General features: G+C 51.1%; 1 protein-coding gene and 1 pseudogene across 4 annotated transcripts in view; one reads left to right on the top strand and one right to left on the bottom strand.

Moving 5' to 3' along the window:
• Positions 1–17,670, top strand: part of Slc35f1 (solute carrier family 35 member F1) — a 310,829-nt gene that overhangs the window by 41,887 nt on the left and 251,272 nt on the right. The gene's annotated exons all lie outside the window — the stretch shown is intronic.
• LOC106010670 (dnaJ homolog subfamily C member 8 pseudogene) lies at positions 8,981–9,881 on the bottom strand (annotated as a pseudogene).

Below are 17,670 nucleotides of genomic sequence, written 5' to 3'. Positions count from 1 at the left end.
GCTGCCGTCTCCAGGAGTGAAGGCGGAACGGTGGCTTCCGAGGTGTGACTTGCATCAGATGGCTCCTTAGGCTGGCCTTGGCTGTTGGCAGGGCCCTGCAGCGGGGCTGTAGGGCGTGGAGAAGCCTCCTGGTTTCAGCTCCTTGTCCTCGGACACCCGGGCTGCCTTTCCTGAGACCCGCTCGCTGTCTGCTCTTCTCCCCACCCGGTTCTCAGCTGCCCCTTGCTCCCTGCTCCCAGCTCGCTTCCCCAGGGATGGATCCCCATCTCTCAGGACCCGTTGGTGAAGTCTGGCCTGTGGAGCTGAGTATTGAGATTTTTTTTCCTCTTCTTGGGCTGTGGCTCTTTGATGCCGCTTCATGCCCTGCAGCAGCAGCAGCAGTCTGTCCTCCCTGTGGGGTTCCTCAGACTCAGGCTGGCTCTTGTTGATTACCAAGGAGAGCGAGAAACACACAAAAGACACTTCAAAAACTTGACCCAAAGAGGATCGATCCAGTCTTTGGGATGAGCATCCTTAGAAACGGAAACTTTGATCAATAAGGGCCCTGTGGTTAGTCTTCAGCCTGACACAACCAGAGAAGCTGATCTGGGGAAAAACTTTTGAAGATTGGTTATTGGACTCAATAAGTTCATCTAGTTTCTGATTTTCAAGAGAGAAAATAAAAGGATTTTTGAGTACACATTGCCCAGATCATCCCACCTGGGCCAGGTGACGTTCCAGGTGTGCTGGTGGCTGGTGGAGGAAGGGCCTGGCCCTGCGCTGGCGCCCGGGCTGCTGGGAGTTTGAGGAGCTGCCGTTGGTGGGATTCTGTGGGGAGCGGTGCTGCTAAGCCACATCAGAAAGCAATTACTATTTCATTTTTATTTTTACTCTGCCTTTTAACTGTTAGCAGAAATGCTATTTTATAGCCTAACTGGGACCCCGTCCTCTCAGGTTGGACTACGGTCGGCAGAGGATGGAATAGTGAGAACTAGAAATCCCTTCCTTTCTAAAATGCAAAGCCAAAATACTTTGACCGGTTTGCTGCGTATGCTGAAATTTTCTTACCCAATTGTCGCGATAATCTTACCTTTAGATACTTTGTCACTGTAAGAACTGCGCTTTAACTTTTCTTGACTTTCTTCTTCTGATCTACATTTATAAACATTCATGTCTACGTATTTATTTATAAACATATTTGCACGATTCGTGCTGAGAGACGCATGTCCCCAGTGGTACACAAGACTGGAGCAGCCCTGAAATTCCTTACCAGGCCCTAAAAAGTGATTTTTACAGATCTACTTTACAGTCTAGAACTAGGAGGACCATGATCCTCACCGAATGCGAGGGTTCTGGCTGGTGTCCACCCGGGCGTGGGCAGACCTGCAGGCCCAGGCGCAGGCACTGGGGTGAGTCCGTGCGTTCTGAACGTGAGTGTTGCAGAGAGAGCTGCTCCTCCGCCAACCCAGGCACACAGGGCCCTGTGGGAAGGTATCTGAGGGCCAACCTGCCAGTCTCTGGTGGCGGGGCAGGGACAGACGATTTGTTGCGGAATCTGGGGTCGTTTTGACAGTGAGTGGGAGCGGGAGCCCCAGGTAGTGGCCATGGCGTGTGGCTCCCACGTCCTCGGCGTCTCCCAGGGCTCTCCACACAAAGACCTCCAGCCCCAAGGTTTCAGAGTACATCTTGGGTTCTCTACGCAGTTGTGGAGAAAACTTAGTAGCTCCAGAAAACAAAAACTGTCTGAATTTTGCTAAGGTGTGTTGGCGCTGTGTAACGGCTTTAGAAGGAGCGATGGTTCCAGCTTGACCACAGATTCTAAGGCAGTTCAGAGAGAGGCAGCTGAACGACTGTCAAGGTGAGCGAGGTCAGAATTCTGGCAGTCACCAGGATGAGGCTGCCCAAGCTTCGTCTGTAGAACTTTTCAGGTCAGAAGCAGGGTGGAGGCAGGAATCACTCCTCGGCAGGGCGTGCGTTCTCCAGCACCACCAGTGTGAAATTCGCAGACCTCACTGCCGTGTGATGCATCTTGGTGCTGATTTTATTCCAGATGTTTGGTGAAGCCTAAGAGCAGGCTCAGCCTTTCTGTTCCTCGGTTTTCTCAGCAACGTACATGGCTGAATACACAAGAAATACATTGATGACATCAAGGCTTTCTTACTCGTCGAATATTAAAACATGCTCAGTATAAACTGTGGTATTTTGAGGCTGGGTGTGCTGGCGCTTGCCAGTAATGCCAGCACTCAGGGGGCTGAGGCAGGAGGATTACCACAAGGCCAGCCTGGGTTATATAGTGAGTTCAAGGCCAGCCTGAACTATAAAACATGACCCTGTCTCAAAAAAAACCAAAAAAAGTGGCGTTTAAGCATATTTGATTGTAATTCACTGAAAATTTTAAATATGAACACATCCATAATTCATTTCAAACTCTCCATTAGCCTTAATATTTAATTGTCACAATTCATTCCTGGACTATTGCAACTATCTGGGAGATAATACTGCACTGTGAAAATTTATGAGAAAATGCTTTCGTATAGCCCATTTATTTGTAGCATTTGGTTGACTAATATGTGAGGATATTTGTACCACTTACTCTATTACAGAAACTCATCACTGGTTTGCATCTCAGAATTTATAATTCCTGATTTTTAAATTGCCATTGCCAGAAGTAGCGTCTGAGGATCAGCAGCGAGAATTAATACTTGAGCTGGATTTGCATCCATTCCTCGAGCCGTGGAGAAGCGATCTCCAGAGCTAACTTGGAACCCACGGCCAGGGCCCGGCTGGCAGTGACCTGAGAAGTGGCCTGGTGTTTGGAGGCAGAGCTGTGGCTGCCAACGGCCGCCACACCCCGAGCAGCTGAGTGATCCTCATGTGAGCTTGGTGGAGCTCGGGCCAGGCAGGGCGGCTGTGCTGACTGCAAGTTCTCCGGTGCTGCAGTCAGCAGTGGTGGACGGGACCCCAAGGTCCCAGCGCTCTCCTCCGAGTTTGCCTCTTCACTTCCTGCGCCCCAAGGGAAGGAGAGCGGGAGGCTGGCCAGGAACTTGCCAGGAGGAGAGACTGTGGAGGCCGCAGGGCAAGGGCCCAGTGCGCTTTTGCTCTGGGCCGTGTTTGCTCTTGGTCTCTTGGATGCTGGTGCTGACTCAGCTCCTGCCCTCGCTGTTTCCTGTCTGAGCTCACAGGAACACCGGAAGCTGCTCCTGGGCTGCACATTGTGAGTCCCTTCTGCATTGTGTGGGACGCCAGGGTGGCGCAGGCCCGACGGGCACGGCCCACCAGTGGCCAGCAGAGCTGAGGCCTGTGTTTGTCCCAGCAGTCACAGTGGAGCATTGAGCACGGTGGGCACCAGCTTTCCTGGGATGAGCAGCCCTGCTCCCTTTGCCAGACCCGGCTGGAGAGAACACACACGCTGTGCAGAGCCAGGGTGCCCTTTGCTGTGCAGTGGGCACCTCATGCAGAGATGAGAAGCTGCAGTGCAGTCTTCCACAAGGGCAGCCTTCCTGGCACCCCGGAGAGGGCCCTGGGCTCTGCTCAGCGCATGGATAAGCGTGAGGCTGAAAGCAGGACTGCCCTTTGTGCAGTGCTCCCGGCCTCCCTAACGAGCCACTGCCAGGCTGAGGTGCCAGAGTCGGGGCTGCAGGGGTGCTCTGAGCGCACCGGGTCGGGGAAGCTCCTGATCTGCTGCTGGAAATGCAGGGACCCCGGCCTCTGAGCCCTGCAGGGGCTTGGCCTTCAGCAGAGGCTGTGGGGTGGGGGACCCCAGCCCCCGAGCGCACAGTTGCAGGATTTCATTGGGGCGGATCTCTCCCTGCCAAGTCAGGCACTGGTCTCATCCCTGACCTCAAGGTGAGCCGCGAGGGGAGAGAAGACGAAGGGGCATCCTGTCCCTGGCCAGCCACAGAGCTGGGAGTGGCCTCTCGTGGAGGATGGCGAGCGTCGCCCTCCCTGTGGGCGCTGATGGTTTGCAGCTCTGCCTGAGCGTCCAGCGTGCAGTCACTGCCCCTCCACCGCCTCTAACACATGTCTAGGTAAAATGCCCACGTACCAAAGCACGAAAAGCTCCAGGCAGCAGCATGACCGTGTCAGCGTCTCTCGAATCACACTTCTCCTGGGGCTGCCCTTGTCCCTCCCCTCTGTCTCGGTCATTCCTCGCGGTGAGAGGCCTGAGCTCACCTGGAGACACCTGGGGCCAGCAGCAGCCCTGGCGGGGGACAGAAGGCATCGGGGGCGAGCACGGTGTGGGGTCCACCGTACACCTACGTTTCCAGAACAGACTCAGCGTGAGCTTGATGAGATACCTGAGAAGAAGTTCCGAGGAATAACCCATTTGGGGTCATTTCTATGCAGAAACTGGAAGTACTTAGAGTCGGCTGCAGGAGCGTGCAGAAGGCTGCGATGGGGCTCTGTCAGGACAGGTGTGTCTGCGGCTAAGCAGTGGTGGTCCGCGTCTCATTTGTGCACGGTTCAGTTGGCCACGATGGTCTCGGCGAGAGGCGAGGGTTACAGGCAGTGCCCACCTGGCGGAACTGTCTGCGGAACTCCCGAGTCCCCGCCTGACGGCTGTTCCCTTCCGGCAATTCCCACCCTGCTTTTAGGTGAGAGCAGGACTTCGGAGGCCAGCTCTTTGGTTCCCGTCCTGACGTCACTCGTATGTGTGACCTCGGGACACCTCTGTGGCCGGCTTTCCAGCCGTGAATCGGGATGCTCCTGACCTTCGGGGGTCAGCTGTGACCCGGGCGGCCCCTGCGGGGAGACAGGACGAGCGTGAACACCAGGAAGCCCCGGGATGGTGCAGCTGACGCCGAGAGGCCTGGGAGCTGCAGGTGCGGACACAGAGGCGGCCTCCATTTACTCAGGGCTGAGCTTGAGCTGCCTGCTCGGCTCCCTGAAGTACCCTGTACCGAACGCTGCGCTCGGAGTCCAGGACCAAGGACATCGGGACATTTCAGCAACTGAATCTCTGTCTCCATCCACAGAAATCTCCCCAGCACTCAGGTTTGTTTCACAACCAAGAGTTTTCTGTCACGTCGTTTCCAGCAAGTCATATCTGAGGGGACAACAATTCTAGTACCCTGAAATAGACACAGCCAGCTATAACAGAGGTGGAGGAAAAATAAATGAATTTGTACATAAATACACAGATATAAACAGAGCTCGCGAAAGCTTTTTGCCTAAATAATGCAGACCATGGAAGGCAGAGGAGCGTTTGAAATCCCCACCTCTGTGTGCAGCTGAACAGTAGTCTGCTGAGTCGAGCAGAGCTGCTGTCCCAAGCAAGACAGCGCCTGACGTGTGTGAACATAGGGGTAAAATAACGCTTTTAAATGGAAACGGAGTCACCTGGCATTGTGCCATGTGCCTGTTCACAAACCTCCTTGGTCAATATTCTCCCTGGTAGATAAGTTCCATGTTCTTGTGTTAAGTTTTACAGCGTAAAACTTGGGGCATGAGAGATTTATTTGAGGTTGTAGACAGCTAACAGCTGGTAAAATAGCATTCAAGTGCAGGAATTTCTGACTGAATCCACACACTTTCCAGTGTAATCTTGTCTTTCAAGGATAATTTAATTCAATGCAGTGGAAAACCACCCAGCTTTCATTGTGTGCAAGGCATCAAGGAGGGTGTGCAGATGACAGGCAAAACAGAGCATGGAGAGAGAGGTCTAGACGCCGGCCGCCAACACTAGGAGCCCTCTGGGACTGCTGCGCTCCTAGGGGTGTGGTTCAGACACCGCCCCTGCCCTGAGCAGAGTGATAATTCACGACCACTCAGACCCCTTGCAGATGGCATTCCAAGTGTCTTTGTTAGTGTTAAGTGTGCACTTTCACTCCCCGACTTCTGAGCGCAGCCACTGACACTGCAGCTCACAGAAAAGACTTCTACATTAGGGCTCACCATTGGCTTGGTTTCTTTAAAGATTTGGGAGGAAAATTACAGTTTAGCAGGTCATCATGTATTTCACAGTAAGAGATGAGCTCTGATTACCCCAGCTTTCTTCCTCCGCTCAACTAGGTTCCCCGGGGGCTTTGGAGGCAGGGGAGGGAGAGCCGGAGAGTGGAGGGTGTCTCCGGTGCATGCCAAGGCAGAAGGAGCTTGGCGCAGGAGGAAAAGCTGTGTCCGACTTTCCGTGATGGAGGAAGGAGCCATTGTCAGACACACGGGAGAGTGAAGGCCAAGTGCCTAGAGCAGTGGGGAGGACGCGTGTGAGGAGTCTTGGGAGCTTGTCTCAGGGACATCTCAAGATTTGCTTATTTCTTCATGGTGACAGGGAACCTGCATTGCTTCGATGACTGGGCTCTTTGCATCCAGGCGTGGTTCTTCTGCTTCTCTTAAGAGGTCGGGAAAAGAAGGGCATGAGCCCCTTGACACCCAGCTCAGAGTAACTTGGCACCACCCAGCATAGCGTTGCAAGAAAAATAAACAATGGAAAGGGAATCCGGAGGAGAATGAGAACATGCAGATTGCTCTTAGGAGAAGCACACATTGCCTTTAGGTCTAGTGTGTTTTCCTTTTCTGTCTCAGTTGCTTGGTGGTTACTCACTTACAATAGGAACCTCTGTAGGGAATTCCATGAAAGACTTGGAAATGAGATACCAGAATCTCCTTGAATAGGTAACTAAAGAATCTCTCACAGACTTGATTATTCTGACAATATTTTATTCTGCTTTATCACTGAAACTATCCATAAACCCAGAAGGATTGCAGGCAGGACAGCCAGACTCTGATCATCCCTAGAAGATGGGAACACTTACTGAAACCAATGGAACGCGGGATTCCTCCCTTCCCAGCGAGTCTCAGACCCGACAAAGAGCGACTGAAGGACCGAGCTCAGCCTCAAGCTCTGGGTCTAGAGGGGAAGTGAGGGCCTGGCCTTTTTCACTCTCCCTCTCAGCTCTGCTCTGCGGCACTGACTGAAGGTCCAGCTACTCCGTGCTACCCGAGGGCCGCTCCTGCCATTTGTCTTGATTCTGCTGTCGGTTTCTTATACCCAGACATCGGTCCATTCTGAAGTCTCCTGCCAGGTGCACAACCCACCCACTCTATACAAATCTAACTTCCCAGTAATCCATTGTAAAATGATAGATTTCTTTCCATTACTGAACATACTAATGTGGGACAGGTCTCCTTTTCTGTAACTCCAATTGGAAACAAATCAATAGCCTTTTTCACGTGAATACCTAGCCTCTAATGCCCAGCCTCACAGGCTGTAAGGGGAAGGTCCTGGCCAGAAGGTGGGAGCGAGTGGAGGCAGAACACGACGTGCAGTGGGATAGCGTGCACAGGGGCCGTCATGGTGTCTGATGACACAGTGGCGATGCCTGGCCTTGCTCATCACATCTGGAAGTTGGGGACTGCCACTGTAACTGGGTCACTCCCTTTCCACAGAGAGCGCTGGAGCCTCCACATGCAGCAGTTCTTCAGGGTCCGGGACCAGTCTGCTTCGAGGCCAGGTCGGAAGCCCCTCCGAGAGGCAGACCAACAGGGCCCGATCCCTCCCTGTCTCGTGTGTAGGATGAGGATGCTGCATAGAGCCTAAAATACCCCCTACCCCCAGTATCTTAATGCAGAAAATCAAAACCCCAGGTGTGGTGCTTTCTGAGACAATGAGAAGTATCGCTTCCTCTCGCTGAAGACGCCCATTGCCTCTGCACGTCTTTCTGCACGATCCCATTTCGGCTTCTAAGCTCCCCGCTTCTGTGATGTGGGGCCGGGTCCCGTGCAATTACCTGCTCACCCGGAGAGCAGACGCTCGCTTTCCTGGCAGACAAAGCGTGGGGAAGGGCAGCCCTGCGGGAGGCTGTTGCTGCCCACCACTCTGCTCCGACAGCTGCTGGGCTTCCCCGCGGGCCTGGCGGCTCTGGCAGCTGCTGGACACGGGTCCCTCAAGGGCTCGGGGGAAGAGCCTGAGAACAGTGGCCTGGGCAGGAGCACTGGGAACCGAAGACAGCCTGAGAGGCTTGCGCCGCTGCCCACCCACGCTGCTCCTGTGGGGCGCCCTGCGGAGCCCGCTGTGCCGGGCCTGCTCTGAGGGTTCTGGACATCGTGACCCCGAGCCCTGGCGCCTCCGCTGTGTCTGGGGCCAGGGCTGTGAGCGCCCCGATTCCCCACATTTGCCAGTTCCCGTGGTGTAACTGTTTCCACCGGGCAGTTTCGGGTCCCGACGGTTGTGGCTTGTGAAATGCCCCAATATTTAACAGTACGCTCGTTAGCTGGCACGAGCTCATCACTGCTGATCTGTGAAAGTCAGGTGAGAGAACTCACCTCTCCGGCTGTAATGAGCGTTCGTGAGACAGCGAGTGGGAAGTTCACACCTAAGTTACAGCTTACAGCAAACCCTTGATGATGAGTAACTATTTTCACTGATTGTTGGCTGCATAACACTGTTTAAATTTTTAATCTTTATTTTTATGAGTCCATGTTTGCAGTAGTAATCACCACGTTCATCATGGGGAATTGGTGCATGCGCATAACTCATCTTAATTCTTTTTGCTTCCCCTCCTACTCCTCTTCCTCCATCTTTGGGTCTCCTTCCCGATTCTGAAAGATCTACCTCTCTACTTCTTATCTATCTTTCATTTTGCTCTTTATTTCTGTTTTGGGTTTCTCATATAAGAGAGACCATGCAATATTTAAGCTTGTGTGTCTGAATTATGTTCACTGAACATTATGGTCTCAAGATGCATCCATTTACCTGTGAATGCCTCAAGTTTATCCTTCTTTATGGCAGAGTAGTGCTCCATTGTGTGTAAATGCCATGCTTTTTTTTTGTAAGCAATATGTTTACTTGGATGATTTCCACGAACTATACATGAAGTTTCCAAACATAGCAACTCAGTAAAGTACAAAACATTAAGTTACAGGCTGTGGAAAGAGAAGTCAGCATCATTGGTGGCACCTTCCAATCCTTGTTGTTCTGGGGGAAGGTCTTTTTTAAACCAAGCCCCTCATTTCAATGTACAGAAGAGTTACTCTGATCCATATTAAATTGTATTGAGAACAAAATGGACTGAAAAGCAAAAGCTACTCTATGTTTGGTGAAGGCGGAGGAAAGAATGAGTCCTTCAAAGCAGGAAGGACACAGCTGGGGGAAGTTCCTGAGCTTGCAACCCAGGCGGGCATTTGCGCTGCTCCATGTTCACTTTTGGTGGTCCCAGGAAGGTCCGATTTCTCTTTTCTTTCCTCCCCTTTGTATTCACTTGGAAGTTTCGCCAGCTGTCTGCCCGACCATCTTGACTTTCCTCACAGTTTTTCTGCCACTCTCTTTCCCATTTGGCTTTTTCTTGAGCTTCAATCTCTTCTTCCCTTTGTCCTTTCCTTTCATGCATCTCTTTGGCTTCTCTGTCTTTCCTTCTAATTTCCAGCTCAGCAAAGAGTTTCATGGTCTGCTTATACACTACTTGTTTGAACAGCTTGGGATCATCCTCCTCTACGTTTGCAGGTTTCCCTTCCTTCTTTAATTATTTTTTTCATTCATTTGCAGTGTGTTACATGTATTCTTTTCCTGCCCGAATTACACTGAGGGCCCTCTTCTTGTGTTCCTGATCCAGTAGCAACTTGTAAGCTTTGTCCACAGCTTCAAAAGCCTTTTGTGCTCTGTCAGCATCATCTTGGTTTTTGTCAGGATGCACCAACATGGACAACTGATGAAACCTCTTTTTTATTTCTTCATCTGTCACTTCAGGACCTATCTGAAGAACCTCAAATGGGTTCAAATTGCAGTAAGAGGAACCAGGACGGGTCAATCTTTCAGTCTGGCTTTTGGACATTAGAACTGAATCTCTTTTCTCTATTTGTTTTATCTCACTGTAGAAGGTCCTAAATGCTTCCTCGGTGCTGCCTCCACCGCCTGAGGCACCACTCTCTCCCGAAGCCACCAGTTTTGCCACACTTTCTTTATCCATTCATCTGTTGATGGACATATGGGCTGCTTCCAACGTTTGGCTATTATGAACTGTGCTGCTGTAAACATGGGTATGCATGGATCACTGTAATAGGATTAACCTTTTTGGGACAATAACCACTTTTAAGGAGTCTTTGTACTGGTGGTTGTAACTCTGGTTGCAAGGTAGCACATCCCAAAGAAGTTAGATTTAAAACAAACATTCCAATGATAAGAGCAATTTCTAATTCTTAAATAATCATTGTGTACTGGATGCCAATTTAAGGGAAGAAAGGGATATTTCACAGTGCTCAGGTGTACTTTTCCAAAGAAGCTGTAACTAATGCTTTTTAAACTCTTTGTCTTTCTAGATAATTATTTCTTTTGAATTTTTGAAGATCTTTGTTAAATCCTGGGAATTTTTCTCTTTTTTTTGGTACCCGGAATCGAACTTGGGACCTTGCACTTGCAAGGCAGGTGGCAGAACCACTGAGCTAAATCCCCGGCCCCTAATCTGGAGTATTTGTGCAGTGGTTGCTCTCTTACATGCTGATAAGCTCACTGTGTTTGGAGTGAGGAGTTCGGGCTATTTGCTGCTGCTTCCCCCTGCTGTCTCCTCGCCTGTGTCTGGTGCTAGTGACCCCAGGTGCGCCTCTCACCTCTCTGGTCACCCTGTATCTGACTCCAAACCTGCTCCCTCCTCCAGTGAAGCCTCCCTGTGCCATGGGGTGGAAGCCACAGCTGCTCCTGTCCACACACCTCCCTTGTGCCTTCCCCAGGAGCCCTCCCAGCACTGGCTGAGGAAAGGCTGGGGAAGCCCACCTCTGATGTGTGCAGCCGCCCTCCTCCGTGGCCTTCTCTGGCACGGTGCCGGTCCCCAGAGCTGTCTGAGCAGGCGCCAGAGGCTGGCAGAGGCTGGGCTCTGTCTTGACCTGCACATCCTGCCTCAGCCGCAGCATCGGCCTCGGCCTCCGAAGCCTCCCCAGGAGCTTCTGGAACCAGACAGCAGCACGGCCATGCTGGTCCCACGTCTTGCCCACCGCGGGACAGCTGCAGACAGCTACTGGCGAGCTCTTCTCAGCCCTGCCCTGTCCTCCAGCTCGCAGGAGCCCCGAGACAGCGAGAGGCCTGTCGGGGAGTGCAGTGCTGGTCTCCTGGCTTGCATTTGCCCCAGGCCATGGGAAGATGGTCCCAAGGGAGCAGCAGGCGCCTGCCCATGGGTCCCCTCAGGAGCTCTGCTCCCCAGGGACAGGCGGCCCACTCTGTCCTGCCTGGCTGGCAGGAGATGTTAGGAGCCTGTGTTTCCTAGGCTGTCACAACAGTCCCACAGACTGGGTGGCTCAGAGGACAGTTCTCGGAGTCCGATGGTGCAGACAGAAGGTCAGCAGGTCTGTTTCTCCCAAGGACGCGCTCCCGGGCTGGCAGATGGTGTCTTCTCCCAGTGTCTTCCATGGTCTTCCTTCTGTGTCCTGAATCCCAATGTCCCCTCCTCGAGAGGCCACCTGTCATACTGATTAGAATAATGCCTTCATTTTCTTAATCAGCTCTTTAGACGCCCTGCCTCCAAACGTGGTCACCTTCTGAGTCCCGGGATTCCACGTCAACAAGGGCAGCAAGGAGGGCAGTTAGGGTCCTTGGTAAACACTGAGTGGACGCCCTTGGCTGGGTCGGCTCAGGCACTTCCCTTGCAGTTCTGAGCCGGTGTAAAGAGCCGCTTGTTACTCCAGCCACCGAAATAGATAAAGCTGGTGTGGGATATTTTTGAGCCCTGTGCTTTGTGTGCATCACCCAAATAGTTGCAAGTATGAAACACAGCAGGAATTTAGAGAGCACGAGGCAGGAGGAGCTGAAAGAATGAAAAGAAGTTAACTGAGATTCAGGAACAGCTGGAGAAGGGTTAGAAAATACAGGAAAAGATGAAAATACCAAAAGTTTATTTTGAAAACAAAGAAGAAAACCCATACTCTATCCTTAAAACGTGAACACATGGAATTCTGAAGTCAACAGCTCCACAGAAGAAAGTGCTTTGTGCTGGGCACAGCGGGGCACACCTGTACTCCTGGCTCCTGGGGAGCTGAGGCAGGAGGATTGTAAATTTAAGGCCAATGTGGGTGACTTTGCAAGACTCTGTCCCCAAATTTTCAAAAATCCAGCACTCCCTGGGTTCAGTCCCCAATACTGGGGAAAGAAAAAGAAAGAAAAAAATGTTTTATGGATTTAACTAATCAAAAATGTTCCAGTTATTGCCTACCAATAACTCAGAAGTTAGTAGATTACTCCCCTGGACACGTCTGTCCTCGGCCGTGTTGTGGCTTATTGAACTAATGCGTTGGCCTTCCTGGGTCTCTTGACAGCTCAAGATAGTATTTGTTCAAGTTGACAGATCGCCACTCTGTCCTGTTTACTCTGGTCTCCAAAGCTGATTGTTGGCTTTCGGCAGTTGGAGGGTGCTAGGACCCATTAATGTTCATTTAAACAAACAAGCCACTGGGAACAGAAGGCTCAGTCAGGATGTAGGTGATCAATGAGTCAGTGGAAGTTAGCTCAGTAAAGCCGCTCCCTCTGCTCAGGGATGGATGCTCCTTCCAGAAGGGGAGCTGCCCTCGGGCCACAGAAGGAGAGGAGGCCAGGAGGGCCCCAGGGAGTCTGAGGGAAGCCAGGGTTCATCCTCAGTTTAAACAGTCTTTGTCTGCCTGCTGGGAGTTCTCAGTGACATGAGAAATCTCGAGGAGGTGCATGTGTGCCTCATACTATCCAGCCTGGAGATGCTAAGTGCTTTCCTGGAATTTTCCCCTCATCTCCTCTTGGAAAGCACTGGTGAGGGAGGAGGGGGCTGGCATCAAGCCTCTTCTGTGGGCTGGAGAGAGATGGAGGGGTAGAGAGGTGCCTGAGGATGATGGGGAGTACAGAGCTCCACCAGTGTCTCTTTGCAAATATGAGTTTTTAAAACCTTTATGTTAAAGTAACTAGTGGAACACATTTATTTTTATAAATCTAGTGAGATTTAGATTGGCAACCTTGGCCCAGGAGTAGTTTGAGAAACCCAACAGTCACCCATTGTGTATTTGAAGACTTCCGAAGGCTGGAGCCCAGAGCATACCTGGCTGGAAACACGCAGCTGCCTGCTCCCCCTAGGTCCCCGAGGGATTTGGGTTGGGGCAGCAGGGCCAGGGCCTGTGACTGCACGGGGAGAGCCTGTGAGGTGGGGAGCCACCATGTGAGTGCGGAACACTGCTCCTGGAGGCCTGCTCGCCTGGGGCTCCAGCTCTTCTCTGCAGGTCACCGGCTTCCCATGTCCCCCGGAGGATTACATGCAGACTTGCGTGGGTGCCCTACAAAGCCAGAAGGGGTGGTTTTTTTGGCAGAAAGTGATTTCATAATTTCTGTATAAGAACATCTCTCCCAAGGGTCTGTGAGTCTTGGTTGGACATGTTTTAGCTGGCAGAAACAGAGATGATTCTTTTTGAAGTGAGAAGTAAGTTTTATTATAAAACATACTGACATTTTCACAATACATTTCCCTGCAATTCTCAGATTTTTCACCTATGAGCTGAAACAGCTTTGTGTAAACAAAGCTATGTTCTTCATTTGTGGCCGTATTTTCTGAAAGGACAGACTGAGATGGGAGGTATTCGGAGATTTTATGCAGTTTGTGGTCAGCACTCCAGGGACAAATTAGTCTTTAAAAAACAAACCATTTATTTATTTGTTTTTATTTTCTGACTCATAAGTGTATTACATTGACATTGTTGAACTTTTGAAATAACAAAAGTATAAAAATAAATAAAAGTCACCTGTAATTTTATACCTCAGAGAAAAATATTTAACTTTTATCTTTTTTCTTTTTTAAAATATACATAGCGATTGTTACTATTTTGTATGTAAGTCTTTAAGCATTCTTGGTCATAGATAAATTCCAGAAAGTGAAATTTCTATTTAAAAAGAGGAGTTTTTAGGACTTTTCAGACTTACCACCAAGTTGCTTCTCAGAGACCTGGGTGGATTGGTGTTCTAACTGGGCTGTGGATTATCCAAATGGCCGGTCAAACCAGTGTCTTCTTTTTCTGCAGCTTGTAAGGACCACACTGCCCGCTTCCACAAGCTCATGAGTGTTCGGCAACCCGTCTGGGCTCCTATATTGTCGGCGTGCCACGCGGGTGTGGGACGCGGAGTGGAGTGGGAGGTTGGGCTGCTCAGCGCGGTGGGTCCCGGTGCCGACCTTGTCCTGTCCGTGTCGTGTCCGTGTCCGTGTCATGTCCATGTCCGTGTCGTTTCCGTGTCGTGTCTGTGTCGTGTCCGTGTCATGTCCGTGTCTGTGTCACGTCCGTGTCGTGTCCATGTCCTGTCCGTGTCAAGCCGAGCACAGGTTGCTGGGCTCCCCTCAGCCCTCCGAGGAGCTCTCCTGGCTGTGGCCTCCTGGGCACCGCTCGGTCGCTGTGGCGTCCCGCCGCTGCCTGCCACACCTCTGCTCTTCACGACAGCTCCTGAAGCTCTGAGCGGCCGCCTCAGCCCCTTGGAGCGTTCTGGACCAGAACAGATGCTCGTGAGCCCGAGCTCCACGCACACTGCCCGGGCCTGCCTCGTGGGCTGGGCCCTTTCTTGGCAGCTCCTCCTCCGCAGCTCCTGGCGATGGTGTAGGCCGGCCACAGCCTATAATGCAGGCCGATGTCCCCTGTGGTGCCTGCCTTGACTCCCAGTGTGGAGACGAGGAAGCTGCTCCTTCGTCTCAGGCAGGTGTCTAGATTCGCCGTTTAATGCCCTGACAAGGGTGATGTTGGAGGCCAGACTTGGAGCTTCAATACCGTGGCGGGGTGAGAGTTAGGCCAGTGGTTTGGTCCGCAGGGGCCCATCCCAAAATACCACGGTGCTGGCTTGTAAAAGGAGAGCTGATTTCTCACAGTCTGGAGTCTGCACATCCGAAAGCAGGCTCTGGGAGTCTTGGTGTCTTCCGTGGCCTCTCCTTGGCCTGCAGGAAGCCCCCTTGTCCCTGTGTCCTCTCGTGGCTTTTCTGTGTCCTGGAGCCTCTCTCCTGCGAGTGCCTTGGTTGTACTGGATCGGGGTCCACCCAGACGCCCTTGTTTCGTCTTACTTACCTCCTAGACGCCCTGCCGCCAAATACAGTCTTATTCTGAGGTGAATGTGGGACTGCAGCTTTGACACACGAGTTTGGGGGAGGGAGAACAGCATGTACAGTGGCCGATGGAGCTGCCCATTGATCTAAAGTAGCACCCTGAGCACACAGAGGGCTTCCCGGGAGCTGGTGTGGTCATGGTCCTCTTTCTGGCTCTTTCTCTTTATTTCAAGGTCAAGACTTGTTTCATAGATGCTCTGCTTTGCCGTTACTGATAATAGTAAGTTCTTTCTACACAACTTTTATAATGTGGACAGGTAAGGATAGCTCAGAATTCCCGTCTACCTAATTTCTAGTCCAGCTGCAGGTTCCAGGAACAAACAGTGAACTCACAGTCACGATCCCCTCACCTCGCACTCCAGTGGATTCCCAGATGCCTTGGGTCTGCCCTGCTGTCGTGTGCAGCCTGCCTGGTTCCTTCCAGACCTGGCAGGTGGTGCCGGGCAGCCAGTGCAGGCTCGGGGCAGGGCCTCTGCTTGCTCAAGTGCTGGCGCGCCACTCATGAGCCCAGCCCCGTGGACAGAGGCTCCCTCTCTGTCCTGTTCCTTGCCTGTGAGCCAGGAGTAGCAGTAGTGCACAGGATCCTGGCTGGGAGTCAGGCAAGTGCCGGGAGGCACTCAGAACAGCGCCTAGCACACAGGATGCTCTCGGAACATGGGTGTCTTGTGATTTACAGGCAGAGAGTTTTGGGTTTGCCAGGCTGAAAAGATACCATTTATTTCTCGAATGTAGCAGTTTACCAAACCTCGCTGTATTTGTGCATGAGAGGTACTGGATAAATTTTTATGGAATGGATGAATGAGTGATATTTGAGAATTCTTATTAGATAGTTTTGCACTGGAGTGAAATTTAATTTGGATTCTGAGTAGCGTAAGGTCAAACAAAAATGCTTTTCAACTTTGAAGAAGAGCAGAAGGTCACTGTGTGAAAATCCGGAGAGATCTTTTGGGGTTTTGGAGTTCAACAGTAAGTTTTAAATTCTGACTCAAAGTAGAGATCTGGGATAGCTGTTCTCGAGAATTTAGGTCTAGGGCCTATTTACACTCCTTCAAAGTACTGAGGACCCAGAAGGCGTTTGTTTCTGTGGGTTCTGTCAATCTATGTTTACTCTACTAGAAATCAACATGGGGAAATTAAAAAATATGTATGTATTGTCCAAGACAACAAAAGTAACCCCATTATAGGCTAACAAATAATATGTTTTTATGAAAATAATTTTTTCCTAAAACAAAAATTTTCAGTGAGTAGAGTGATGTTGTTTTCCGTTTTTGTGACTCTCTTCAGTGTCTGGTTAAGAGGAAGCAGCTAGAGTCCTCACTTGCTTCTTCACCAATCTGGTGCAAAGCTCACGCTGAACACCAGTAGTCGGACAGAGTGAAAGAGAGACAGTTGTGTCAGCGTGGGGTAGAAGTGATGTTTGTGGATGGGAACATCTGAGGCACCTGCGGTACACCCCAGCCACTTGCTGGGAGCCCGATCCAAGTCCATCAGGAGCCCGGAGCCCAGAGGGCTGCAGTTCTCTTTTGTTAGCACGAATGAGATGAGCAGATGGGAATGTTTACATCCTTCTACTGATGTTTAGAAACACGGCGACTAAAGTGCTTTTCAAAGTCAGTCACCCACCCTTCAGTCCTGATGCCAGTCTTAGCTGAAATATGGTGTGGAAGGTCTTTGACAGAAAGAAGAATGGGAGGAAGGATGGGAGAGAAGGCAGAGAGGAAGGAAGGATGGATTTTGGTTAGAGTTCGCTGCATTATAGATGTCTAAAGACAGTGTGCTGCCCTACTGCAATTTAAAGGCCTCTAACTGAGGGCTCTGACCCGGGATTGGCTGGCAGTGTCCCAGTAAGGGTCTGGGAGCATTGCTGAAGTACAGGAATAGAACTTGGTAGATTGCTTTCATTTGAATATGACCTTCCGCTTTGATATGTCGAGATTTGTGTGCCTCAGCCTTCTTTGGATGTGTCAGATGCAGTAAGTGAGCTCAGGTACAGTGCTGGGAAAGTCGTGGTCTCGGTCTGTCCACCCATCTGTCTCTCTGAGACCCCGCCAGGCCTTACCAGGGAATCTGTTCTGTCCTGTGCACACTCTGTGCTGTGCTGAAGGTCTCACAGTCTCCACTGTAAATGATTTCTAATTTGATTTTGCTCCTGGCCTAGCAAGTTGTTTTATTAATTTTTAAGAAATGATTCACAACTGTATTACCGATGCACAAAGTAGCTCCCTCCTATCATTTCAGAAGGACTGTGACTTCCTTTGTGGAAATCTGACCCTTCCATGCAAGTGTAACAAGCGGTTTCCCAGCAGAGCTTCCCGGGGGAAACACAGGCAGGCGTCCCCAGGGCCCCTTGCGCTTCTAAGACAGAACTGTCTGGGCATCGGACGCCTTCCCACAGACACCAGGCTCACAGCCCGAGTGATCAGCAGCTCTCGGGGACTGGCTCTGCGCAGTGTGTTTCTGGGTGAGACACACCTGGCCCTTTCCGATCGGAGTTTAAAAACTCGGTGCCACACTCACAAGTGGGTGTGATTCGTGTTCACGCCTACAGTGGCCAAGAAAATGCTCCCCTCTGTCGCCTTCGGGATCAAAATGGAGAAACCTGGGCTGAAGGAGGCTGCTAGTGGTTTCCTTTCCTTTTTGAAGAATAATTTCAGAGTTTAAAAATTTCAGGTTGTAAAAA

Source organism: Heterocephalus glaber, unplaced genomic scaffold, assembly GCF_053883595.1.
Source record: "Heterocephalus glaber isolate CG9 unplaced genomic scaffold, H.glaber_assembly_v1.0 deba00001550, whole genome shotgun sequence".
In the NCBI taxonomy this organism is placed as follows: Eukaryota; Metazoa; Chordata; class Mammalia; order Rodentia; family Bathyergidae; genus Heterocephalus; species Heterocephalus glaber.
Note: the sequence above shows the minus strand (reverse complement) of the source record. Positions and strands in the feature narration are given on the sequence as shown.